This window comes from Physeter macrocephalus, chromosome 2 (genome assembly GCF_002837175.3).
Source record: "Physeter macrocephalus isolate SW-GA chromosome 2, ASM283717v5, whole genome shotgun sequence".
Taxonomy (NCBI): domain Eukaryota; kingdom Metazoa; phylum Chordata; class Mammalia; order Artiodactyla; family Physeteridae; genus Physeter; species Physeter macrocephalus.
In genome coordinates this window covers 82,064,008-82,091,464 of record NC_041215.1, presented here as the reverse complement: position 1 = coordinate 82,091,464, position 27,457 = coordinate 82,064,008, and the positions used below count along the sequence as shown (strand labels likewise).

The 27,457-nt window shown below is 39.3% G+C and overlaps 1 long non-coding RNA gene across 1 annotated transcript in view; it reads left to right on the top strand.

Annotated features, from left to right (window-relative positions):
• LOC102991465 (uncharacterized) overlaps positions 1 to 27,457 on the top strand; it is a 316,878-nt gene that overhangs the window by 171,344 nt on the left and 118,077 nt on the right. The gene's annotated exons all lie outside the window — the stretch shown is intronic.

The window sequence follows — 27,457 nt, the reverse complement described above, 5'->3', positions numbered from 1 at the left end:
ATACCATGTGTTTTATTTGCATCCTATCAGGAGACAGTGTACTACCAGAGATGTAGAGGGCCCCCACTGCTCACTGTAATTTTCATTCAATAGTGTTGGCTACAACAGCACTGGAGAACTAACAAAGTAGAAAAAACATTTTATTTGACTGGTTACTAGTAACATAAAGTGTATTAATTTATGTGAACTGTTTACTATTCTTTTCTAATTAGAGAATAGCACTGTTATGATTATATATTTCATTAACTCATGTGCCTGAATCATTTTGTGATAAGTTCTATTTACTTAGACTGGAAAACCCTACACATGTAATCTTCATAAATTGTTGTTGGGTAACATTGTGGTCTCCTCAGTCCCTCCCCCAAACCTAGAGGAACATTGTAAAACATTTTCACTCCTAGGAACACACAGACACTTTCTCTCTCACACACACTTTGTCCTGGCATTATATATACCAGTTATAATAATAAAGACCAACAGAACATTAAAGATGATATATTAAACAAAACCAAGATTTAATTGTTTACAATATCCAAATTTCTCTCTTATGTCCTCTTTTCTTTGCCACAAATAAAGAGGAATAATGTGAGAGTCTACTTATTTAGGATTTACTAAGAAATTGGTCTATTTGATAAGGAAAATGAGTGTAGGTGGGAAATCTTTGCATCTTTTTGTCCCATGCTTATTATTCAATATAGTCACAGGAAACCGCTCATCTGTTTTTCTTTTTTTAAGTGTCAAATTTTATTGGTAATATTACAAATCTCTTAAAAACATGAGATCTGATGTAAACATTATTAAATGCTAATATTTTAAAACTAGGTGTTGGGTATTGGTGATGGTATTAATAAGCAATATTTATTAATGGAGCTTTTGCTAAGGGTTGGGCAATATTCTAAGGCAGTGTTTCTCAAGCCCAGCTTCACATTAGGGTGACCAAGAGACTTACATGTAGAGATCCTGAAATTGGTTCTAGGCTGAGGCTGGGGTAGCTGTGTATTTTTTTTTAAATTTTTATTGGAGTATAGTTGCTTTACAATATTGTGTTAATTTATACTCTACAGCAAAGTGAATCAGCTATACATATACATATATCCCCTCTTTTTTGGATTTCCTTCTCATTTAGGTCACCACAGAGCATTGAGTAGAGTTCCCTGTGCTATACAGTAGGTTCTCATTAGTTATCTATTTTATACATAGTATCAATAGTGTATATGTCAATCCCCATCTCCCAATTCACCCCACGCACACCCTTTCCCCCTTGGTATCCATACGTTTGTTCTTTACGTCTGTGTCTCTGTTTCTGCTTTGTAAATAAGATCGTCTAAACCAATTTTTTTCAAATTCCACATGTATGCATTAATATACAATATTTGTTTTTCTCTTTCTGACTTCACTCTGTATGAGTGTCTCTAGGTCCATCCATGTCTCTACAAATGACCCAATTTTGTTCCATTTTATGGCTGAGTAATATTCCATTGTATATATGTACCACATCTTCTTTATCCACTCCTCTGTTGATGGACATTTAGGGTGCTTCCATGTCCTGGCTATTGTAAATAGTGCTGCGATGAACATTGGGGTGCATGTGTCACTTTGAATTATGGTTTTCTCTGGGTATATGCCCAGTAGTGGGATTGCTGGGTCGTATGGTAGTTCTATTTTTAGTTTTTTAAGGAACCTCCATACTCTTCTCCATAGTGGCTGTATCAATTTACATTCCCACCAACGCATGAGGGTTCCCTTTTCTCCACACCCTCTCCAGCATTAATTGTTTGTAGATTTTTTGATGATGGCCATTCTGACTGGTGTGAGGTGATACCTCACTGTAGTTTTGATTTGCATTTCTCTAATAATTAGTGACTCTTATCTGTTTTCTAATTGTTTATTGCACTTGGGAGTGTTCCACCCCCCATTTACTGCTCCTTATAATACCCATAAGAAAAATCCAGACATTTTGCCTGAGCCACCATCTTGATTTTCTTCTGTAGTGATGTTAACATTAAGCATTTCACTGCTATTTGATTCTTATGTTACTTTTTTATTGTCCTGGGTTATTTTCCCTGATCACCAGAAAGTTATAGTGTTATCTGTTTTCACATCAAGCAATCTTGATGCTTACATGATTTATATATATTTTTGCAGGTTCTTCACTTCCTTTCTTCCTTCCTCTTTTTTCCACCAGCTGCTCCATCATTTTTTAGTTTTTGTACCTTTAATTTGTTTGCCATTGAAAAGGCAGAATATATTCTGTTATTTGCTCTGTATTTTAATTCTACTTTCTGTAATCTGGGGTAGATATGAATGTTTGGGGGCAGCTTTTCCTTCCATCTCTAGACCTCCTGAGGGATTTGTATATAATTTTTTTTAAATGGATACTAAAAGGTCAGCTCTGTGCACAGTGAAGAAGATTTTGAAGAATTTAAGTAGCCTGCTGCTTTTATCTCGTTTGTTCTTATGGTCCTCTAAACAGATTTTATGACTTTTCAAGTTTTGGTATTTCAATAGACCTCTCTAGTTTTTGTTATCTTTGTAAAATGCTTATAAGATGAATAAATTTGCAGTCAGCCCTGCATGCAGAACTTGTCATTTGTGAAACTGTTACTAAATAATCCTGGATAATTAGTACAGAAGGTAGTTGCTTCAAGAAATATAAGAAATATTCAGCTCAAGCCACTAAATCGTTATCATGTCACTAAGCCCAAGATTTCCTGTGAAAATCAGCCAACTTCAACATATACAAGCTTCTAGAATTTTCTAGTACACATTTTGGAAAGGTAGAATTAATTTTTCACTGTTTCCTCTCCCTATCCCCACCCCCTCACCTGGGATGGGTAAATAGTTAACTTGACTCTAAATTTACTGCCAGTAAAAACTAATAAGAGTATCTGCATTGAAAGAATTGTCTTGTGATATCACTTCTTAAATATAATAAATGAAACAGATATGATGCATAGCTTATGCATACTCTTTGCATAGAGGTGAACAAGAGATTTACCATTTGGTATAAGATATTTACATCTGTTCATCAAAATATGACTCCCTTTGTAGTCTTCTAAAGCCATGCCTATAATATACATTATTATGGTAATTTAAAAATGGAACATAGAGTAGAGAAAGAACATGATAAATGCATATCATCTTACTCTTTATAGCTCCAGTAAATTTTGTACCTTAGGCTAGACTGAATACATTTGGAGATTCTCATGCAACAATCATTTGGAAATGCGTCAGTCAACAGGCTTCCTTTACTCATTATTATTTAGCCTAAAGATCTGAGGATCTGTTTTTATTCTGTTATCAATTTATTTCCAAGAAATGTTCCTGCCTTTACCTCCTTGAATGAACATTCCTTTCTTCCCATTTATAACGATTGTAAAGCTAGACCCCTTTCCACCCTCGTTTCACCAACTATTTCCAAGGGTCCCACATTTCTTTTTTCCACAGGATGCATTCATCTACAAATTGGTATAACAGATATTTGTGAAACAGCAGCTGAGCCTCTAAAAAAGTATTTTTATCCACTCTCAAAGCAAAGGCTAGAGAATATCTTTCAGGTTTCTTTTATTTTCTAAGCATTAAATCCTTTAGTCCAAATCCTGGAAAAAATAAGAGAAGGCATTTGTTGAATTACACAAAGGGCATTCAACCTGGTTTCGACCTCGGTAGCAATGCAGTCTGCAGCCTAGCTGTCCACTATCCTTCCCTGCAAAGGTGAAATGATTTAGAGGCCTAGAGAAACTTAATTTTTCTTGATCACCATGTGCAACCCGGAATTTTAATGGCAGGCATAATTAATTCTTCTGATGTTAATCATCAGGGCTGGGCTCCACAATTATCAGTCTGGTGCAGCTGGGGCATGGTGCAGACATGAAAAATTAGGAAAATGAATCAGTAATAGGGTGGCAGATTTAATCTGCATCATGAAAACAAAGTTAAAAAGAGGAAGATCGAGAGAATTTCAGCTGAAGCTTTTGTGCCAATGTGCAGTGACAGAACTGAAAAATGTTGCCGATGTCCAAAGTGATTGGTAATTACCAAGCCATTGAATTTTTTATTGTCAATTTATCATTGCGCCAGAGGTTAAATTTAACATCTTCTTCTAAAGCCATCACTCTAAGAAGGCTCACTGCGCATCACGTGGCTCAGAGTCAGTGAAAGGTTAATCAGGTATTTTTTTAGATTGCTTGTGTCTCCAAACTCCCCTTCCTTCTGAGCTGTGCCGGGCTACTGCCGAATGCCTGCCATAAGAGGCTTTCCACTCTTTCTTACCTATGACTTTCAGATAAATATCAGATTGTATTACTTACACACTCCTCTCTCTCTATTGGCATTTACCAAGAACCTTGTTGCAAAAAAGAATTGTACCTCAAGGAAGAAAAATCCCATCATTTTAAGCCCTGGGGATACTTCAATTAAGGTGCAGCTGAGGCAAGGGGTGTTCTGTCTCTCTTTTTCTCTCATCCTAGCTCTTTCTCTGTTTTAAATGTTATTTTGTCAGGAACATTGGAAGAAATGATATTACCTCTTCTTAAAGCAAAATTAAAATTCCATAACAATTTTATCTGATTCAGATTTAACTCTCTTCTTCATCTCTTTCTTTTTTTTTTTGCATAGGATATCCATTTACTAATAGTTGGAAAAAAGCTTACTCTAAAAGGAAGGAGATATTTATCCATGTGAATACTGGATACTTCAAATAACTGCTTCTTTAAACAGCTTGATGAAATATTTGAACAGATTCAGAGCAGATACTGAAATTCCACAGGAAAAGCCTCTTCATACTGATTTTTAAAAAGTGACTTTGCTTTAATTCAGTCACTGCCCCAATCTTTAACATCACCTACCTGTTTCACCTTTTTGTTGTTTGCTTGATTGTGCCTCTTCTATGTATTTTGAAATATAGAGCATTCTCTTATTAAGGGAATGGTATATATTTTCTGTAAATTAAAAATGGAAATAGCCTTTAGGGAGACTTGAAAAAATCAATGTGTGCATTAATTACTGCAATTCATTACTCAAATAAATATGGGCTCAACCTTGCATTGGATACAAATTTAGGGACTGAGGATGTTTGCAAAAGACAAAGCCTGTGTTCCTGATCATGTTAATCTGCAGATCAAAGACTGTGAATCCATGCCTGGTAGAAACTCCTCAGGGGATAGGCGAGCTGGGCTCCATCCCGGCAGCGGGCAGTGAGTTATTATTGCTGAATACAAAGCTGGTCACGTGACTGTCACCTACCAGCAGTGGCACGAGTCCTCCTGCCTGGGCTTCCTGAGCCCTTGCTTTTCTATAATTAAATCTGAACCATAAAAGCCATACCTGTTAAATGACCTCCAGCTGCCCTCATAAACAACACTGGGAATTTTGTTGGTAGCAACTCTTTGCTTTTGGAAAGAACATAGGAAAATATCCTATTTAGCCTCCTAGAGACTTCCTTCCTCTATCTTTTTTTTTTTTTTTTTTTCCAATTCTCCCTTTTTGGAATTTAAATAGGGGACTCAAAAATGCACAGCAAATAAAAATATAGTATAGTTTATTGAAAAGATTTAGCTGTCTTCTTCTGAATTAGTAACCTGTCCTTTTAGGAAGAAGAGAGAGAAAGTGGAATGAAGGAATGTAATTTTTCTAACAGCATTTGGCTGCCTTTCTTTGATCATGTTTTATGGCTAGAGGATAAATTACCATGTGAAAGTTTCTGTTTAAAACCTGAACATGTTTAGTATGATTTGAATCCTGCCATATTTTGCATAGCTGCCTTTTGCCTGAGCAAGTTTAATGCAAAGATCAGCAGCTCAGAGCATAACACATATTAGCCAGATCTTTTCTGCTGTTGGAATCCCCCACTATTTTAATTGGATTCTTTCCAAAACTGCAACTAATTAAGAATCAATTCAGGACCATTAGCAAGTGGGACCAGCTAGCTAGTGTTGCTGTTTCAAAAGAGTTAGTTTTAATGAGTGCCGATACTGGATGGGGAAAAAGAAACAGATTAAAGATAGTGTAGGGGCCTTCTTCAGCTAAACTGAGCTACTAATGGTACATGAAAAGATGCTGAACTTGTAGTCCTTTGTAATTGATCTACGTACTGTTCTTAAAGAAACTTTGAAAACATGAATGCAGGTATTTAGAGGTACATTAGAGGTTCAATAACGATTTATAAATGTTACAAATTGTTGGCTTCTGTAGTGGAGTGCTCCTTTTATTGGAGAAACATATGCTGTCTGCTTTCAGACCCGTTAACCTCAGCATTGCCAAGCCATTTTCTCTTCCCTGGGCTTTGTACTGGCGCACATCTGCTTATCCAGACTGCAGTGCATGCAGATGGTGCTTTTTAATTTGTTAAAGAGTTAGCAGTGCCATATTTTTGATAGCTGTTCTGGAGTTCCTTTACCACAAAGAAAAACTTTGCTAGAACCTGGTGTTTAGGAGAGAAATTTGATGCTCATGTCTTTATTAATTTCTTGTACTCTTTCTTGGATCTTAGTATCCAATCCTTCTTTGTTATTATGAGTTGTGTGCAGGCTGCTGTTTTTCTCCAGAGGATGAAGGTGAAAAGTTAGTATACAGTTAACCTGCTTTGAACATTATAGTATGAATATATGTATGGTTTCAATGGGGCAGCCGAATATTTAATCATTAGAAAGGATAGGCAATAAATCAAATGTCTGAACTTGGATGCATTATCTGATATGCTTGATTTCAGACTTAACCTTCCTCATGGACTTCTGCTGTGAGAAATTACCTGGACTAAGTTTCTTCATTTGAAGCAATCATAACCCAACCAAAGAGCTTTTATGACTGTAAGATAATAGCAATAAAAAAGAGATTGTTGACTTCTAGCAGTGGACAAGGACAATAAAATATATTACTCCATAGAAAAATAATTTTACTAAGTTTAGGTTTGATTACATGTTTGAGGTGGTATAGGGTAGACATTGAAAAGGCAATTACAAGGATATTGAAGACTTGTGAATTTAAAGGATTCTTTATAATGCCTAGGGCTAAGGAAAGTCATGCATGCTTATTGGGGTAGGTTTTTCTCTAGTTACAGTTGTTATCAAAACAGTAGAGTAGCTACTTTGAATCTGTGTACTGTTATTTAAAATTGCAATATAAGGAAACATTGTCTCCCCTCTGTACTACCCTCCACCCAGTCACCTGGTAGTCATCCTTGATATGTGGGAAGGGAGTGTGAGTCACCCTCACACTCCCTTCCCACATATACTCAATAACAAAAACCTTTTGATTTTCCCTCCTTCAGTTTTCAATTCTGGCACCTTTGTTCCACCCCCTTGCCTCTGTCTTAGTTTGGACCTTCATCATTTCTTGATTGAAACCAAAACCAGATGTTTCACCTCTGTATCTCCAGTCGTAGCTCAGTACACACAGTAGGATCTCAAGAAAAATAAATTGCTGAATAAATTACTTCCCACAAATATTAGGCCCTGCTCTAGGCTGGGAATGGGACTCAGAAAATCTGTGTCTTTATGGATTCAGGCTCATGTACATGAACATGTAAATGAACAGTTGGTTGATCTCAAAAGCTCACTTGCTTGGGTGCTGTGTGCAATGTTTAGGCTGTGTTCTAGCCCACAATTGACCATCAGAGGCACACACAGAGGAAACCAGAAATGATAAGACATTTTCCAAATTCCAAATTAGTATCAGCTTTACTTCATGTACATCAGAGGGTAAATGTTTTAAAGCGGTTGAAGAATGAAGTCACTTTGGGTCAAGGGTGTGTGGTACATTGTTGTGGTAATGGCCTCCAATTTATTCATGGCTTTCTTATACCCATGTCCTGGGGCAGTCCCCTCTTATAATGACTCTGAGCTTGACCATGTGACTTGCTTTGGCTGGTGGTATAATAGCAAATGTGAGACAGTCAGAGATGTGAAAAGTGCTTGCACAATGGGGCTTGCCCTCTTTTGTTGCCCATGAGGCTGCAGCTACTGCCACTATGTGAAGAAACTTTGCTAGCCTGTTGGATGATGAGAGACATGTGGCTCAGCCACCCTCATCACTTCAGACAACTGCAGACACATGAGTGAGGCCATCCTAGACCATCCAGCTCTCACCTGACCAGTCAGCTGACCAAAGATGCACAAGCAAACCGAGCCAAAAGCAGACAGTCCTGACCCAGATCAGCAGCGTCACCCAGCTGACCAAAGACTTGTCAGCAGTAATAAAGGGCTACTATTTGCAGCCATCAAGGTTTGGGTGGTGTGTTATGCAGCAAAAGCTAACCAATGCAAACTGACAACTGTCTTCTCCATTCTAGCTATTTTGAACAGTGTTTGGGAGACTAGATGTTTCACTGGAAGTCCCCAGCTAGATGAATGCTAGGTATGGGGTGGGATGGGGAAAAAATTGTTTAAAAAAAGCCATTGATTTCAACCTAGGGATATTTGACATTTTTGGTCCTTAGGTGTAGCTAACTCATTTGCAGAGCATAGTAGGAAACAGAATGATGGTGAGCAGTGAGTTTATATGATGGTGCAGTGCGGGGAGGGGGTGGGGTGGAGTATGCTGGGATTGGGACTTAGGAATACTAAACTGAGTGAAGAGCTAAGGAGCATGGTGCCGGGGTGGAGAGAAGCTGCGGCTGGAGCCACCTCTCAAACTTAACCCTCTAAACCTTTTCTAAAGGTCATGGGTGCATCGTGGTTTGCAGGGTCATCTCTTGCAAAAAAAAAAAAAAAAAAAAAAAGTTGAGAATTTATTCTGACTAATGTTCTGAGGTTGTTAAGAAGTAATACAGAAGCACCTATTACTTTTAATTTTTGCCTTTTGACAACAAAACACTGAAGTTTTATTTCACTCATTTGTTTAACAAATATTTACTTATTTCCTATAGGTATCAAGTACTGTGATTTGTGAAAGAAATACAAACTCTCTTTCCTCAGAGTGCTTTCAGTCCAGAAGTGCTGACAGACAAGTGAACAGAGCAGATATTTACAGTAGGGTGAGCAATATGATAAAGGCAAGAATACTCTGCTTGGGACACAGAGGAGGAGAACCTAGCTCATTCTACTGGTGAGGGTAGAGGGAGGGCTGGTTTGCCAGGAATAGGAGCTCTGAGGCTTCTCATAATGTAGTAGTTCCTATATATATTCCATAGAGAATGATGACTTGAGAAATATTGAGGTACAAGTCCCCTCTTTACCTTCAACCTTATTTCTCACACTTGCTTTCTATTGAGTCCAAATGTGTTCTTGATGGAGACGGCCCAGGTATTCCAAAATCAAGGCAGCCAGGCACCAGCCTGAGGACCAGCCTGATGAGGTTACATCTTCACCCGATGGCCAGAAGAACAAGGGCTTCCACAACTTGGCTATTTGGCCACATGCTGGGCCCTGTGACTGTTTCTATTTTTACTCTTGTATATTTAGTTTTATGTCTGAATTTCAAAAAGACTTGCCATGTGTCTTACTGTTGATGTGTGAAGGGTTTATAAGTAGGTGCAGATATTACCTCGTAAAAAGAGACATACATTTAAAGAAGTTTAGAGAAAGTCCTTTGTTAAAGCTGTCCAGCTTTGCTACCCTCTCGCTAAGTGTGGGGAATCTGCCAACTTATGACGCTTAGCACAGCCTTTCCCATTTAGAGAAGCTGAAAAACGCTAGATAACTTTTTCAATTTTATCAGCTCGGGGGCGGGCACCTAGGGTTGGCCAGTCAGATGCATCCATCGAGGATAATGCCCATGGAACTACTGATGTGAAGGACCGGTGACCTAGAGAATTCCCTTGCCCAGCTGAGGACATTTCCTGTGCCTTTGGTCAGCAGTGTGAGAGACACTGCTTTGTGGCTGACGCTGGACTGTGCTTCTGCTGCCTGGCCTCCCTTTGTTCCTGTTGTTTCCAAGCCCAGGTCTCTAGCCCTCCAGGCGATTCTAAGAGCTGCCCAATATCCTTCAGTAATTTTGTTTTTTCCTAAACAAGGCAGTTACTCACAACTAAAGGACACTGATATGCTTCATTATTGTAATTTTAAAAGAGAGATTGGGGAAGAGACTTCACAGAGCAGGCTGGCTAATTGTATTTATTGAGGCTTGGTTGCTGAGAACAGAATCCACCCTAGCCAGTTTTAGCAGGAAGGGATTTAAGGCAGGGGATTAGTTGACTTGTAATCATTGGGAGAGTTGAAGAAATAGATCTAGGTTGAGCTTTATGAAAACTCCCCCAATTCTTTACTTATTTATTGGTTATTGTTCACTGTCTATCTCTTCTATTAGAATGTGAACTCCCATGAAGGCAGCAATCTTTGTTTTATTTCCTTATGTACTTCCAGGCACCAAAACAGAGTCTAGCATATTGTAGGTACTCAGTAATACTTTAATCATAATGATAATACAAGGTACATAGGGAGAACTTTTGAAAGAGAGAAACCAGAAAAAAAGGCTTTTAGCCCATCCCCAAAGAGACCATAAGTTATGGGTGACTTTTCTGAGTTGGGAGATAGTTGAACCTTATTGTACACTAAAAAGAGCCATTTTTTTTCCAAAAGGGTGAATCAATATATTTATGTTTAATGTGTATAATTTAGGCCATCTCTCATGTAGAGGGTGACATGAGTAATGTATCCTGGTTTTTATTACTTGAAAGTTTTGATTAGGGGTTTTATAAATAGAGTAAATTCCAGAATTATGGAATTTGAGATAAGACTGGGTTGACATAAAAACTGGAATAATTTGGACTAGATAAACCTCAGTAATATACCAAAATTTATCTAGATGATGAATTTCTTATAGATTCTGGGGAAGAGTTTGATAGGTTTTACAAGGTAGAGAAATCAGAAGAGGGTGGATTCTGTTCCCTCCCTCCCTCCTCCTTCCTTCCCTCCCTCCCTCCCTTCCTTCCTCCTTCTCTCCTCGACCTCTCTGTCTTTTTAAAATTTTTAGTTCTATCCTTTTTCTATACTTAAAAAGCCATGTATGATAGTAGACCAAGATATCTCAAAATTCAATTAAATTCATTCATGAAAAATCCCATTAAAAGAACATTAAAAAAATCTACTCAAATTCAATAGGAGCCAGGGAACTTGGAACAAGTTTGACACTTCTGTTTTTAATCACTAAATTTTTATTGATAGACTTTACAACAATAATCCCTTATTTAGATAACCACGTTTACACTCCCAATAAATTCCACACCACTGTCAGTTCTTCCCCATGTCCAAATAAAAAGAGAAGCAAAATTCCTTGAAGCTCTCATCAGTTTCACAGGACATTCTGAAACAAATGCTAGAGCCAGAATAGTTATAAAAATTAACTGCATATTTAATTAATTGTGCCCAAGTTAGTAAGTTGTCTGCTTAAAATGCAGCTTTAGTTTAAAAATAGACTATTCTTACTTGTCAGTAATGCAGGCTCAGAAAGACGGATTTTCTTGTGTAAGCAAAACAGTTTATCATAGCTAGCTAGCTGGCTGGGATCTGCTGGCCAACTGAGCCCTGGGCTTCTGATCAAGCAGGAAGGCCTCCTCTTCCCAAAGACCTAATCACTTGATGCTAACAAAGCAAAAAAAAAAAAAATGTAGGCAAACTTGCAAACCCTTGAGAATCAGAATTACAATAGATATTAGAGTCTACCAAGATATTAAAGAAACCCTGGGTTTCAATTCAGATTTACTGATTCCAACAAAGTTGTTTTCAAGTTTGTAGATGGTTCATCATTCACTCTCTTGACCATTTCACTGCTTGTTTGCAAACTCTTTTGAGGCAGAGATTGAAATCACTGTAATTTTTACAAACTGTTGACAATTCTTGTAAAACCTTTTTCTCCCAAGGCAAATTCTAAAATTTATTGGCTAAAGGGATATTTGGGTGTTATCAATGATCTATCAAATCCTGACCTCAGGATCATCTTCTGCAACAAGCCTCCTTTCATTATTTGGGAGAGAAATTTCCATTTAAGCATGTATCTTCCTTAATTTCTTTTTTAAAAAATTGAGATATAATTGATTGACAATATTAAATTAGTTTCATGTGTACAACATAATAATTTGATATTTGTATTGATATATATTGCAAAATGATCACCACAATGTCTAGTTAACATCAATCACCACAAGTTACAAATATTTTTTCTTGTGATGAGAACTTTTAAGATCTACTTGCTTAGCAACTTTCAAATATACAATACAGTATTATTAACCATAGTCATTATGCTGTATGTTACATCCCCAGGGCTTATGTATTTTATAGGTAGAAGTCTATACCTTTTGACCCATTTCATCCATTTTGCCTACTCCCCAACCGCCTCTGGCAACCACCAATCTGTTCTCTGAATCTATGAGTTCAGTTTGTTTGTTTGTTTGTTTAGATTTCACGTATAAGTGAGATCATATGGTATTTGTCTTTCTCAATGTGACTTATTTCACTTAGCGTAATGCCCTCAGGGTCCATCCATATTGTTGCAAATGGCAGAGTTTCCTTCTCTTTTAAGGATGAGAAAAAAAAAAGGATGAACAACATTCCATTGTGTGTATATATACAGTGTGTATTTGTGTGTGTGTGTGTGTGTATTTGTGTGTGTGTATATATTCATTCATCCAGTGAAGGACACTTATGTTGTTTCTGTGTCTTGGCTATTGTAAATATTGCTGCAATGAACTTGGAGGTGCAGAAATATTTTTGAGTTAGGGTTTTTGTTTTCTTTGAATAAATATGCTTAATTTCCTTTTGTCTTACCTCTTATTAATTACTCTGAAACACTCCCTCCCTTTTTTGCATATTGGTGTATTTCAAATTCACAATAGCATTGTACTTGAGATACCACGTGCATAAATACTTACTTGAATCAAATAAGACTTTAAGTGCACCTGGGGAGATTATTGTTAGTGGAATATTTAGTATCACTCACTTGTGAGCATCTACTCTGTTCAAAGTACCCTGTGGGATTCAGCAAAGCCTGCTTTTCTTTTTGTTAAACAGTAGAAGGAACCAGCATCTGATTTGTCTTTTTGGAAGTTGGCTATTTTCACATACTTGGTTTTATTACGTATCTACTAAATGAACTAGACTGTGCTATATAATACACTTAATTTCCATCTTAAGACTTCATTCTGCCTGGTAGAGAAAATGTCTTCTTTGTCAATTCAGGGTGAAGTCTGTCAAATCAGGATGATTATCAGTTAATTCAAGGTTTATCATTTCTTTGCCTCTTATATTTGAACTCCTGGTTGGTCTTGTGTGGTCTCCAGCTGCATCCAGTACTGTGTCCTTCCTGTCCAGCGGGGCAGCCCTAGCAGTTCTGCTGTCTAGTGTCTGCATAGAAAACACTTTATTACTAGGTGAGGCTGCCTCAAGACTTTTGTCCTAGACACCTCATGCAGGTATTTGTACTCATGGCTCCAGCCTCACACTGGGGTGTGATAGAACTCGAGGCCTAGCTGCTTTCCTGGGCCCACATGATATGAAGCACTGGTCTTCTCTGCCTTTGTCTTCCTAGAGTCATCAGGGGACATTCTGTTGCTTCATCCCCCACCCCTGGAATCAGCCTAGGAGTGATGGGGCAGGGATTAGGACCCCTTCTCAGGGACACCTACTGGAGTCTTGCATGTTCCCCATCTCTCTCCTTCCCCCAGCCTGCCTCTCTTTTTTCTTCAGGGTTTGGAAAAACTGGCCTTCTTATCAATCATGTACTCTCTAAATTTTTCTGTTTTAAACCTGGGATGCGGCTTTAAAACTTTGATTCCTTTTTTCTAGGATTCCCTGAGATAACGGCCATTACCTGGTCTAGTTGCAAGAAGAAAAGGTTGAAGGGCAAAAGTTTCAGAAAGCCTGTCTTGTTCATATCAAAATGTTTTCCCGTTCTACTGGGTTTTCTTTTTTTTTTTTTTTTTTTTTTTTTGTGGTATGCGGGCCTCCCGCGGCCTCTCCCATTGCGGAGCACAGGCTCCAGACGCACAGGCTCAGCGGCCATGGCTCAGGGGTCCAGCCGCTCCGCGGCATGTGGGGTCCTCCCGGACCGGGGCACGAACCCGCGTTCCCCGCATCGGCAGGCGGACTCCCAACCACTGAGCCACCAGGGAAGCCCTCTACTGGGTTTTCTTAAGGCCCATCAAACCTACTCACTATTTTTATATCTCCAATTTAGTTTTCAACATTTTCTTTCTATGTCTCTCTGTTTTACAAGCTCCGAATATCTGAAAGGTCTAAAGTTTTGCCTGTGGGTCTGTTTTGTGACACTTGCCACAGTTTGTTTAGGGATTGCCAATTACTAGTTTCCTTTCTAAATAACCCAATAATCTGAGCTAATAATCCTACCACTCCCTTCCTCAAGCCCAGGAATCATTTCTGGAGAACAGGATTGCTGTAAATATTAGTGGAAATTATAGCCATTAATGCAGTTTTCCCAGTTAGTGTGAAATACTAGCCAACATAGTTCTAATGACAGAACTCAATCTTGCTTGGTTATGGTTACAGGAAAGAAAATCTGAAGATGAGTCACTCATGAACGAGAAGAGGTTGGATTGTAGTACTCAGGAAGGGGGTGGCAGCATGTAGAGGTTGGGTGCGTTGACAGGGAGACTGGGAGTGGGGCTTTATTTGTGCTGATTTTTAGAATGCTCAGTAAATTCTGTGTAGGATGTTTCCTTGGCTCTGAATTTTCTTTGATCCTCATCATGGACACTAGCATTTGCCTCATTAAGGCATGTAATGCTGTCGTAGACAAAACTCTCTACCTGGACCCCATCCATTCACCCGGAATTTATTATTTTGTACCTAGGTGAATGTTCAGGTATAGTCCGTGCAGGTAACAAAATACAAGCAATAAACTAAGGCACAAGTAGAGGGTTAACTGACCCATATCCCTCAGGTTTTCTTCAGACAGACTGAATTAAGTGACAAGGTTGTGGTAGGGTCAGAATTCAGTGGCTTGAAATTTATCAAGAAAGGTCCACAGAATGATTCAGGGTTTGGCTACTCCAGAGAGTGGTCTTAACAAGGAGCAGCTAATAGAGTCACACAGTTCTAACTGGATGAGCATCTGGTCATAAGAAATGCCCCATGTTGGGGTTCTCCCTCCTTCCGCACTCGCATAGCCCACATTTGGATTTCATCATGTGTCCCGCATTGGAGGCCTCATTTAATTTTGTCTTTGGGCTGGTATCACTTTCCCACTCCAAGCCATTGGCAGGTGGCATTGTGTGCTTTTCCTCCTGTCAGGAGTTGAAGAGTCACACATCAACCTGGAGAGAAAAATCAGATCATCAGCATAATCACAGAAAGTACTCCTCTGCCCAACTCCCCTCCAATTTTGAGTCTCCCCAGGGGTGTCTTACATGTGCTGCAAACCTGACCACCAGGAGACCACCTCTGTTTTCCCCGCCTGGCTGAGCTTGCACTGGGAATATCTCTGGTTGCTGATAATGGCCAAACCCACCAACTGTGTGGCAGGGGCTTCTGTCAGTGCTGAGAGCTCCCAGAGCTGCTGTTGCCACCTCGTACACTCTGCCCGCCCATTTGCTCCAGATCTGAGCCCTGGCCCTGGAGATCCTACTGGAATCCTTGAGAAATCAGGTGGCCACTCCCTTCTCCTCTCTGATACTGAGTATTGTGCTTGCACTGATGTGTCTCACTGTAGGGATGCATCTTTTCCCAGGAGGTTCCACCCCCTCTGCCAAATCTCTGAATGTTCCCCGACATAACCAGATCCTTAAACTCAAGCTGGAACCTTTGAAAATCTAAACACTTGGCAGTCATAGAATCCTGTTGCCATATTTTTTTTAATTTAAGAAATTCCCAGAAGCACTTTTCTGATCATGTTTCCCAAAGGGATGTCTCCTGCTTATTCCTTAAGCCTACCCTCCAAGCCTCTCCTCAACCCTGAGGGACTTACTGGACTCCAAGAATTGCCTTGTTACTCCAAGCTCACCAAGCTGCTGCCTGGTGAGCTTCTGATAGGTCAGTGGGGTTAATTTCACTGACTACCCTACAGGTAGGGTGTGGTTGGAGAGCTAGTTTGGAATTAGAGTGCCTGGGTTTGAATCCTGTCTCTACAAGTTATTAGCTTTTTTTAGGTAGCTCACTCAACCCATCTAAGCCTCGGTGTTCTCACCTGTAAAATGAGTTAATGGTATAATGATAACCTCATGGGTTATTTTAAATATTCACTGAGGCAACATATGCAAAACACATTGCACAGTGCTGGGTACATTATAAATATACATGAATGTTAAGTTATAATTATAAATGTAATTTATAATTATAAATAAAATTTATAATTATAAATAAATGATTATGATACTGGATATGATTCAGGGTTGCTGTTCAGAAAATTATGATCCTTGTGTTCTGCTGACTGCTAATTTATTTTTTATTATTGCATTCTTAAATTATGAGGTGATTTAGGAGGAAAAACATGGCCTCTCTGCAGAGGAGTGAAAACTTACAAATCTAGAGTAAAAAAAATTAAAAACAGTTTAATTTTTTTGAACCTCTTCAATAACCATCTCTTGTGTGGGTAATGTAATTACCACTGGAAAAATGAATAGAAGCTAAAACCTTATAAATTACATTTTCATTGAATTTCTTTGCTTATTTTCTAAGGGGATAAGATTTCGAATTTTGGAACATTTTTTTGCCACTTACGTTTTTATGCGCTAAGACATGACATAGTATGCATTTTAATGTATTCATTCATGTCCAGTTTCAACAAAACTGGGTGGGAATTAGTACCCCATAATTCATGTGCTAGGTTGTCTTATTACAACATTTTATTATAAAATGTTTTTTAAATATTTATATTGTTAATTAAATGACGATGAATCCTCATAAATTCTGAGCAGAGAGTTATTTCCATTAGTCCCTGCTCATACTTCTTATTAGCCAATCAGAATATTTGATTTCTCCTTCTAACACATTCAGATGTTTGATGGTAAAGCTTGCTGATGATGCTGGTTCCTTTCTATACCTCTGGAGTCTCTGAAAGAAGAAAGCTCTCAAAGTAGTTTACAACCATTGAGGTTATTACAAGGTGGGTCATTTTCTTAGGGCATTTTTAGAGTGCTCTGTGATTATTAAAACAAACCAACAAACAAACAAACCAACTCCTTTTGAGCTTTAGTTTCCAAGGTGTTTTCTATACTAGGGATAGAAATATACGGTGACTATAAAGACATCAGTCATATCCTGATATAAGGATTTCTGCCCCCCTCCACACACACATGCACTTGTAGTCACTACAGCTGTTGTGACTGGACATTAAATGATGATGCGGTTACCACCCAGGCAGCAGCAAAAGGTAGGGAGCCAAGAAAGCCCAGGAGAATGGTCTAGACTTGCACTTTCCAGTAACGTAAGCAGTAGCCACACATGTGGCTACTAAGTACTTGAAATGTCGCTAGTGAGACTGAAGAAACAAATTGAAAATTTTTTTACTTTTTTTTTTTTTTAATAAATTTATTTATTTATTGGCATGTTGGGTCTTCGTTGCTGTGCGCAGGCTTTCTCTAGTTGAGGTGAGCGGGGGCTACTCTTTGTTGTGGTGCACGGGCTTCTCATTGTTGTGGCTTCTCTTGTTGCGGAGCATGGGCGCGCAGGCTTCAGTAGTTGTGGCATGTGGACTCAGTAGTTGTGGCTTGCGGGCTCTAGAGCGCAGGCTCAGTAGTTGTGGCTCACGGGCTTAGTTGCTCTGCGGCATGTGGGCTCTTCCCGGCAGGGCTCGAACCTGTGTCCCTTGCATTGGCAGGCAGATTCTTAACCACTGCGCCACCAGGGAAGCCCAATTTTTTAACTTTTAATTACTTAAGATTTAAATTTAAATAGCCAGTGAATTTTAAAAAATCAGTTTCTCAGGCACACTAATTACATTTCTGGGTTTTTTGTTCTGTTGCGCCGAATCACACAGCTTGCGGGATCTCAGTTCACTGGCCAGCGATTGAACCCGGGCCATGGCAGTGAAAGCGCTGAGTCCTAAGCACTGGACCACCAGGGAATTCCCAACACTAGTTACATTTCAATTGCTCAGTAGTCACATGTGGCAAGTGGCCCTCAGACTGAGCAGTGCAGGTATAGAAGATACCCATCATCCCAGAAAGTTCTATTGCGTAGCAGTCATCTTCGGAGTCAAGGGGGATGGTAAGAAGACATAAGAGTCTTTCTTCTTTCTGTTTTACCTTATCCTATGTCCAGGCACTCTCAACACTATAGAAATGCAAGGTTCAGAAGGAGGGAGAGGGAACTGATAATGTAAAACTTACAAATGAGCTTTGTGGTGGACAGAGCTGTAGCCAACACGCTGGGAGCAGAAGCTGAGGAGAGTTCTGCTGCAAGAGAGCTGCTACACCTTTCAGGTGTCCGGATGTGCTGACTGTCAGAATGAATTTAGTGAAAGACTACAGTGGTAGTGGAGTTGAAGACAAATGTTGAAAATAACAGCCAGAGGTGTAAACCTTTCATCTTTTTCTCCCACACTACTCTCTTGTGTGGGAAGAACAATCCTGGAACCCAAACATCATCTTATTTACATTTCTTCTCAAACTTTAATGTGCGTGTGAATCACCCAGGCATCTGGTTAAAATGCAGATTCTTATTCAGTAGGTCTGTAATGCAGCCTGCTCTTCTACATTTCTGACAAGCAACTAGATAATGCAAATGGTCAAGGACCACACTTAGGGTTGCAAAGATCCAGAATGTCTAGAAAATATATGCACTTCAGACCTTCTGTATGAACACTGTCCTAATTGCTGGTTTAAAAGTAGAAGGTCACACCTCTCCAGAAATCAATATGCCTTTAGTTTTAAAATGACTAGAGAAGTTAGGTTGGGAGTAGGGGGTGGAAGGAGTCTGTTGTTTTTGGAGAAATCGGGCTCATTACCTGGAATAAATATGTTCCAATGTTTTCATAGAGAAGTATGGAATATTTAAAATTTGAGGAGCACCGACCTACAAAAAATTCAAATTTCTTACATAAGTAAAAATCAAGTTACATGTTTTGTTTTAGTACTGTGATTCTTTTTGTAACACTAAGCCTTTGAACAGAAGGCAGTTTCTATCTGATACTATGATTTAGAGCTAGTTGAAGAAAGAATCGATTTTAAGTAGAGGCCAGCTATTGATCAGAAAGGGGAATGGGAAACTGGAACATTTCTCAAATACAGAAAAATTCAGAATTAAAGGCAGAGGAATTGCTGTTTGGAAAAATGCAATCAGGAGTTTTCATAATATCTAGATGCACTATAGGGCTTCTCTACTTCTGATAAAGATGGAGAGGCTGGGAATAGCTAAGGAGCAGAGGATCCAAAAGGAATGAGGTATCTATCTCTGTTCCTTGGTTAAGACTTGCATGACAAGCAGGATTGGCTGAGCAAGTGTAGCTGCTTGAAAGGACCGTTGGCCTGCCCTGAGTCTAAAGCATCATTGTGCGTATATGCCAGGGGATTTAGACCCCAAACTAAAGACCCATCTTTGTTACTTCTGCTCATATTGAAGTAGGAGATAGATGGGCCCCAGGCTGAGCAGCTGGAGTTTGTCCCCTGTGGACAGATACTCCATAATAGAGGGATAATTGGAGAGGATGAGCCCTGCCCAGATAAAAGACAGAGACCACATATTTCTCATTCTCAAAGTCAAGGAGAACTTCCCGAATATAAAGCTCCTTGAAGGTCAAAAAGGGAGGGGGCGCCACCTCATAGTAGGTGATGTCAACCTACCCACAGGCCTTTTTGCTGGAATCCATCTTGGCTAAGAGATGCACGTGTACACATGGGAGGATCCTGAGATATACCAAATACGGACTCAGAACCAGGCAAAGCAAAATGATTGGACAAAGGAAACCCAGAAGAAATGCCCCATATAAGTGATTTAAACTACCACGAGGGCATGACTGTCTCTCTGAGTCCGCCCGTGTGTCTATCCACACATACTTTTTTCCTCCTAATAAACACTTTACTTGTTTCACTACTTTCCGTCTTTGTGGGAATTCTTTTCGGCAAAGCCAAAGGGCCGGGGCCTTGTCACTGGCTACTGGTTCCTGGTGGTCTAGTGGCTAGGATTCAGCGCTCTTACTGCCATGGCCTGACCTCAATCTCTGGCTGAGAACCGAAACCCTGCTTCAAGCCACTGAAGGCCGAGGCCACCCGAGATCAATATCTGGAGGAGAAACATGACCAGATTCAGTAGAAATTTGAGGCTTCCACACAAGGTTCATGCTTTGCTTAGTTGCTTTTTAAATAAAGAGTTCAATGTTTATGGAAAAGTCAAAATTGAGAGGAAAAGCATGCCCTCTAGATTTCCCATTTATTCATGCTCAAGGGAACCTGTGATATCCATTTATTTTATTTGTTGTTTAACCATAAATCCAGAAACCCTCGTCCACGTGGTGGAAATTACCTAAAATTGCAGATATGTCGTATAAGTAAAGTGTCTGATGGGTGCTAGTCATAATAATAAAAACTAACAAAAAAGAAACAAAGGTCTTTATATCTGAAAAATAACAGCAAACAACTCAAAAAAGATAATGTTGTAGTAACCTAATTCACTATTAGGATAATGGTCTGGTTTAACAGAGAGGGCTCCACCAGCGGTTAGGAGACTTATTGCCAAGCATAGAAGAAAGTCAACTCAAGATTGAAGACAGTTGATATGATGTACAATGGATGAAACATTTGGTTTGACATCTTCACAGACTAACTCCACCTACCCTTCCATATGTGGGACCCACTTGCTCAGATGCTACCATTTGGGTTTATGTGGTGCTGAGGTAGCTACACCAATTCAGAAGGAGATAAGGGAGCTTCTGCAGCAATTTCTGGGTTTACCTTTTGCTGAAATTCTTTTCCTCTTCTTCCTTTTTCTTCCTTAGGGAATTCCCACATTCTCTGTCCTCTCCTATTAGTACTACTTCCGCCCCCCTACCTCAATGCACTTAAAAAATTTCCTGTACTGTGAAATTTACTTGCTATATTTCTTTTTCATTATCTGTTTCTCTCCCACTAGAATATAAGCTCCTTGAGGGCAGGGCTCTTTGCTTTGTTCATGGATGGATCCTGAAGAGCAGTGCTGGGCACAGAGCAGGTGCTTTGTGTTTATCTACTGAAGGAATGATGATGTTTTGGCTTTGAGATGGAGTCTGGGTATCTCTGTCACCTCTTATGAATTCATCCTGTATGCTTTTTCATTATACTGATTTAAAAAAAATTCTTTATAGGTGGCAAATTAGCTCCAACCTTTGCAGATCTGTTTCATCTTCATTTTCCTTTTCCCTCTGCCTTTCTTAGTATCTTCTTTTGTACTTTCAGGTCTCAATTTAAGTGTTACTTCTTCCAGAAGCTTTCTCTGACCTCACAGACTAAAATAGGATCTCCTGCCCCATGCTCTTGCCACATGTGGTTGTCCCAAGTCACAAATTTATCCCCCTTTTTGTAACTATCTCACTCCCTCACAAGACTAAACTTTGAGAAGGAATCAAGCCTACATTATTATCGTTGTGTGCTCTACTATACAGTAAGCACTATGCCAAGGACATAATAGGAGCTCAACACATACGTGTTGAATGAGTGAAGGAATAATTATTTGTTTTGAGGTCAGTTTCTTCAAAAGTATTATAAGCACTTTGAAAGCAAAGAGAGGATATTTTCACCCCTGTATCTCTCACCAGGCACAGTGCCTGCATATAGTAGATGCTTGCTAAATATCTGTTGGATGAAAATAACACTTTGTTTTTAATATGTCAAATAGTCTACAACTTTAATTATGAGCAAAATAGTGATCGATTGTGAATTATTGAGCTCCAAGATTCTTACAAAAATTCTTTGCAAAATAAAAGATTTTCAAAATAGGGTCAAACTACTTTTATAAAACAGATTGGAAATATTTCCAGGATGCCAGACTATGAGCAGAAAAGTGCCAGACTTTCCCCAGGCTCCTGGGCAAGTGTTCACACACCTCAAGGGCAACCCTACCCTTCTTCAAAGTACAACCACTAAATTAGAGAAATGTAGCAGTTAGCAAATGAAAACCATGCGTTATTAAAAGAAAGGAAGTGAAAGGCAAAGCAGGCTGGCCAGTTCTTTATAATTGCTTACTATTTCCTTACTGTGTTTTTAAAACATTACGTTTCAAGGGGAAGCTTTTTAATTTGGTTTAATTCTCTGAGGCAACACTGCAAATAAATATCACTCAGAGGACCCAGATTCCTGCCAACTCTTGCTGATGCTAAGGAGCCATGGGCAAGTGTCTGAGTTCAAATTTAACTTAAGACTGCTGTAAAAAAGAAAACAGGCAGAGTTGAGCTGCACCACGAGCAAAAGCTGTTCTGTTTTCACAGTGGGGGATCACTGCATACCCAGCAAGTGGGAAGAAATGAGAATACCTGCCGTGGAGATTTGAGAGGGAAATTGATTGCACACATTTAAATAGATGGGGCTAAGATTTTTCCCTGACAGTAAAACCCCAGAATTCTAAGATGCGGAATTTAAGAACAAATGCTTTGAGGTGGACACTGAGAAGTGTGAACTCTCTCCTATTCTAAATCCTTCTTGGATGCAAGCCAGAAAGCTTCCCAAACCACTGGCCTAACTATAAGTCTGGGGCAGAGTGTGCTGAGTCCTTGCTGAGTCCCAAGCAGGCTTGGGAACTTTGCTTGCTGTGTGCTGCAGACATGGTCTCTTCCAGAGGGAACTCATCTGGAAGACTGTGGAATCTTGGCTCTGGCCCCACTCAATTATTGGTCAGAGAAGGTGATGGAAAACGTGCCTTGGGAAAACACAGATGTGTATGTGAACCGGCAACCTTGTGCTTAACCCTTGATAGCCTGAGGGAGTGGATCTCACGGTGTGGTCCTGGAACTAGCAGCATCAGCACCAGCCTAGGAACTTGCGAGGAATGCACATTCTGAGGCTGGGGTTGACTGCAGACCAATTAAATCAGAAACTCTGGAGGTGGGGCCGAGTCTTCTAAGAAGCCCTGTAGGTGGTTCTGGCCACACCGAAATTGGACAACTCCTTGCTTAAGATGCTCAGAGAACATGAAAAAATTATGTACCAAAAAGAATACAGTGATAATGACTCAGAATCAATCTATCACTCATGCTAATAAAGGTAGGGAAAGACCAGACAGTCACAAATATCTTGAGGTGTGGCAATGTCAACAACATCATCAGTACCAGTTAGTATTAAGGAAGGTCAATGTATAGATATTCCTTAGCTATTGCCATGAAATTGTTGTGTAACAAACAAGCACAGCATCTTAGGGGTATACAACAGAGTAGACTTTTTTTCTCCCACATCTGCAGGGTTCAGTTGATCTCAGCTGGGCCCTCTCTTGTGTCTGAGGGCTTGCTAGATCTAGTTTGGGCTTGTTCGAGATGACTTGGCTTTGCTCCCCGTGACCCTCATCCTTCTCCTGAAATCCTCAGATAACACACGCATGTACTTGTCATGGCAATGGCAGAAGTAGGAAACGACAAGCAAAAACACTCAAGGTTTCTTGAGGTCTAAGCTTAGTACTGGCACACCTGTCAGCTCTATCTCATTCTGTTGGCCAAAGCAAGTCACATGTCCAAGACCGGATTCAAAGTATGAGGAAATAGTTTTGCCTTTTTAGTGAGAGAAATTGTAAAGTCACAGGGCAAAGGCATGGATACAAGTAGGGGTGAAGGATTGAGGCCATTCATGTGATCAGCCAGTCAACTGTAAATAAGCTTCTCTTTGAGCTCATTAGCAGCACTTACACGATTTGGGATTTGCAAATCCCAAATATGAATTTGACTTAGAAAAAAAGTATCTTTCTTTTTTGCCCCCCAAAGAATACTGATTTTACTGATTTCAGTTGGATCAACTGTATGATTCTCAGTGAAGACATGTTAAGTCAGATTAACCTTGTGAAAAATTAGAGGAAGAATAAAAGGAAAAGTAATTAATTGTGTTTTAAAACTCCATAACATATTGATCATCTTTAAGCCACTTTGTTTCTCAATAATATATCAAATCCAATCCTTAAAGACAAACTTTCTTATCTACCCTGGACTTTTATTCTTCAGTAAACTCCTGGCATTCTGTATCTACAAGGGGTCATCTTATGTATACCTCGGTCTCAAATAGACTTTGTAAACTAGATCCCACCACAGCTTTTTGGGTTGGTTTAATGATTGTGTTCATACTGCATTTCTAATTAGCTGCTGACTCGTAGGTGTAGGGGGTAAGTGCAGCTCGCCCATAGTTGCCAGGTGTGATCATTCATGAGCAGAGATTCAAAGCAAGGAGAAATCAGTATGTGGAAACATGCTGCAAGCAGCCAGAGGCAGGGAGATCCCTGCCTTTTTCCCTGCTGGGATCTTTGAAGTGTGAACCCAGTAGAAGAAATAGCAAGTAGCTATGGTTTAATTGTCTTTAACTTCTGAAAATGAGCATTTCCCCATGTTGGTGGCCAAACATCAATTTTCTTTTTGTTTTTTACATGTAATGAAACAAAATGACTTTTTCCTTACTTCCCTGAGCCTTATAGTTGTTTATGATCTGAAAGAAACCTCAGATCATTTTTGAAAACACTCTTATTTTTCTGGTGAAAATACAAGGCCTAAAGCAACGACAGAACTTTCTAAAAGTCACCCCGTCGGTTAAGAAAGGCCAACCAGAGAAGCTAGTTTACTCATTACACTACACTTTTCTTTAGGGAAGGGAGTATTCATGGTTTGATGAATCTAATATAAAATAGGTCCGGGACATTAATGGAATTCAGTTTTCCTATTTGTGAATTGGAGATAAATATGCTTGTTAGGTGCTTAGAATGTTTGAGTCAGGAACAAGTTCTCTTCTTTTAAAAATTAGGGACTTCCCTGGTGGTGCAGTGGTTAAGAATCCGCCTGCCAGTGCAGAGGACATGGGTTCGAGCCCTGGTCCAGGAAGATCCCATATGCCGAGGAGCATCTGAGCCCTTGTGCCACAGCTACTGAATCCTGCACGCTCTAGGGCCTGCTTGCCACAACTACCAAGCCCGAATGCCACAACTACTGAAACCTGCGTGCCTGGAGCCCATGCTCTGCAACAAGAGAAGCCACTGCAATGAGAAGCCCGTGTGCCGCAATTAGAGAAAGCCCGCATGCAGCAACGAAGACCCAATGCAGCCAAAAATAAATTTTAAATAAATAAATAAATAAATAAATAAAAATTAGTAATTGTCATTAAGTGATTTGGAAAAAAAGCACCACTGGCTAATCATTTTAAACAAGTTCACGTGGTCAACAGTGAATTCTAGTATACTGAGATGGTCTGTGCTAGGGATAGAGTAAGAGATGGAGTTCAATGTCTTTTTCAACAACTGGAGTTATTTGCTTAAATATTTATTTTTAAAAAAGACCGTCGAGGTACAGTATGAGCAGGGAGTGGGGGAGTGAGGACTGCTCCAACACTGCCACTAAGTACTCTCCGGGCACCCCTCCTAACCCCCTTGAAAGAGAGGCTGCCAGAAGCCTATGCCTAAAATTTGCTTGGAATTCATTTCTTCCCTTTCTTTTTTTTATGATGCTGATGCAGAGTCTAAAAAGATAAAGGATTGCATAGCCTGGCACGTGAATGCTTCCCCACTGCGTGCTGCTTTTGTGGGGAGGAAGTAGCAGCCACCAGCCTCTGTTTTATTAATAATGAGGCATTCACATAAATTCCATGCAAAATTGATTTTTGACTGTTATATAAGAATCAAATACCAGGCTTTAAAAAGTAATTGAGAAATCTATTTGTAATTTACTTTGCCTATAAGAACCCGCTGTCCTGCCATAAACAATTTTACAGTATCCCCCTCCACCCCCCTTAAACAGCTATTTTTATACATCTGTTTGGCCTCTTGGATGACATGCAGTCAGGAGGTATAATGAATACAGGTTTGAAACAACATGTGGTCACAATTTCTTTCAGTTTCATCTTCAAGGGGACATCTTGCAAGTTGTGATATCATTTTCATCGCAGTACAGGTGAAGCGTGTTAATGGCTAATTATCTGACACTGGGTGTTGACTGATGAATCATAAATGCACTCTGTGGCAGTAAGAGAGCATGATGAACTAGTTAAGCACTGCCCAAAACAAACAAACAAAACAAAACCCCCAAAACAACAACAACAACAAAAACCCCCAAATCCAAAAAACTAAAAAACCAAAACAATGTTTCTGTCTTCAAATGCCTTAAGCAGCTATGGTCCAATGAAAAAGTCTCTTGTAACAAAGATTTTCTCTGGGAACCTATTTAATGTTCAAGTAATTTTGTGTATATTAAAGTCAGCCAAAAGTATTTAAGGTGTAATTGATTTATTTCTATTTTTTCTTGAGATGGAGATTAGAAGGACAAAAAAATGAAAGAAGACAGCCTCAAGAAGTCAGCCTTTTTCATATATTGTAAAACTTCTGTGTATATTTCCTTGGTATTATTTTGCAGACGGGTACACACTGTTCTAATTCTAGAACATTTTTTTCTTTCTTTTTTAGGGATTCTGAAACCCTAGTAATTAGAAAAATCATTTTACTGAGGTATGCTTTACACAGGATAAAATTGTAAGTGTGCAGTTTAATGAATTTAGGTAATTGTATATGGTTGTATAACCATTTCCATGATCAAGATAGAATATTTCCATCAACCTAAAAAGTTCCCTTGTTCCCCTTTGCAGTCAGTCCACTCTCCCCCAGCTCCTGGCCCCAAGGCAACTGCTGATTTACTGTCTGTCACTATAGGCTTACCTTTTCTGGAATTTCATATAAATGGAATCATAGTATGTAGTCCTTTGTATTTAACTTTTGTTCACTTAGCATAAATGTTTTTGACATTCATCCACGTTGCTGAGCATATTAATACTTTGTTTCTTTTAGTGTTGAGTAGTATCCCATGGTAAGGATATATTACAATTTGTTTTTCCATTCACTAATCAATATTTAAGTTGTTCTCAGTTTTTGACTATTATGAATAAAGCTGCTGTAAACATTCATGTAAAAATTTTTGTGTGGGCACATTTTTATTTCTTTTGGGTAAATATCTAGGAGTGATATTGCTGGGTCATATGATGCATTGTATATATGTTTAACCTTATATGAAACCATACCATTTTATACTTTCACACATGCAATGTATGAGAGTTCTAGTTGCCCCACCTCCTCACCAATACTTTATTGTCAAGTGTGTGATAAATAGTTCATGTACTTTTTATTGGCATTTTCCTCATAATTTGTGATGTTGGACATCTTTACATATGACTATTGGCATTTGTATTTCTTCTATTGTGAAGTGTTCAAATCTTTTCCCTATTTTTATTGGATTGTTTCCTTCTTATTGAGTTGTAAGACTTCTTTATATATTTTGGATACAAGCCTTTTGTTAGATATATGTTTTGTATATTGCAGTCTGTTGCTTGGCTTCCCCCGACTCCGGCTCCAGTTTTTTTTTTTTTTTTTTTTTTTTTGCGGTACGCGGGCCTCTCACTGTTGTGGCCTCTCCCGTTGCGGAGCACAGGCTCCGGACGCGC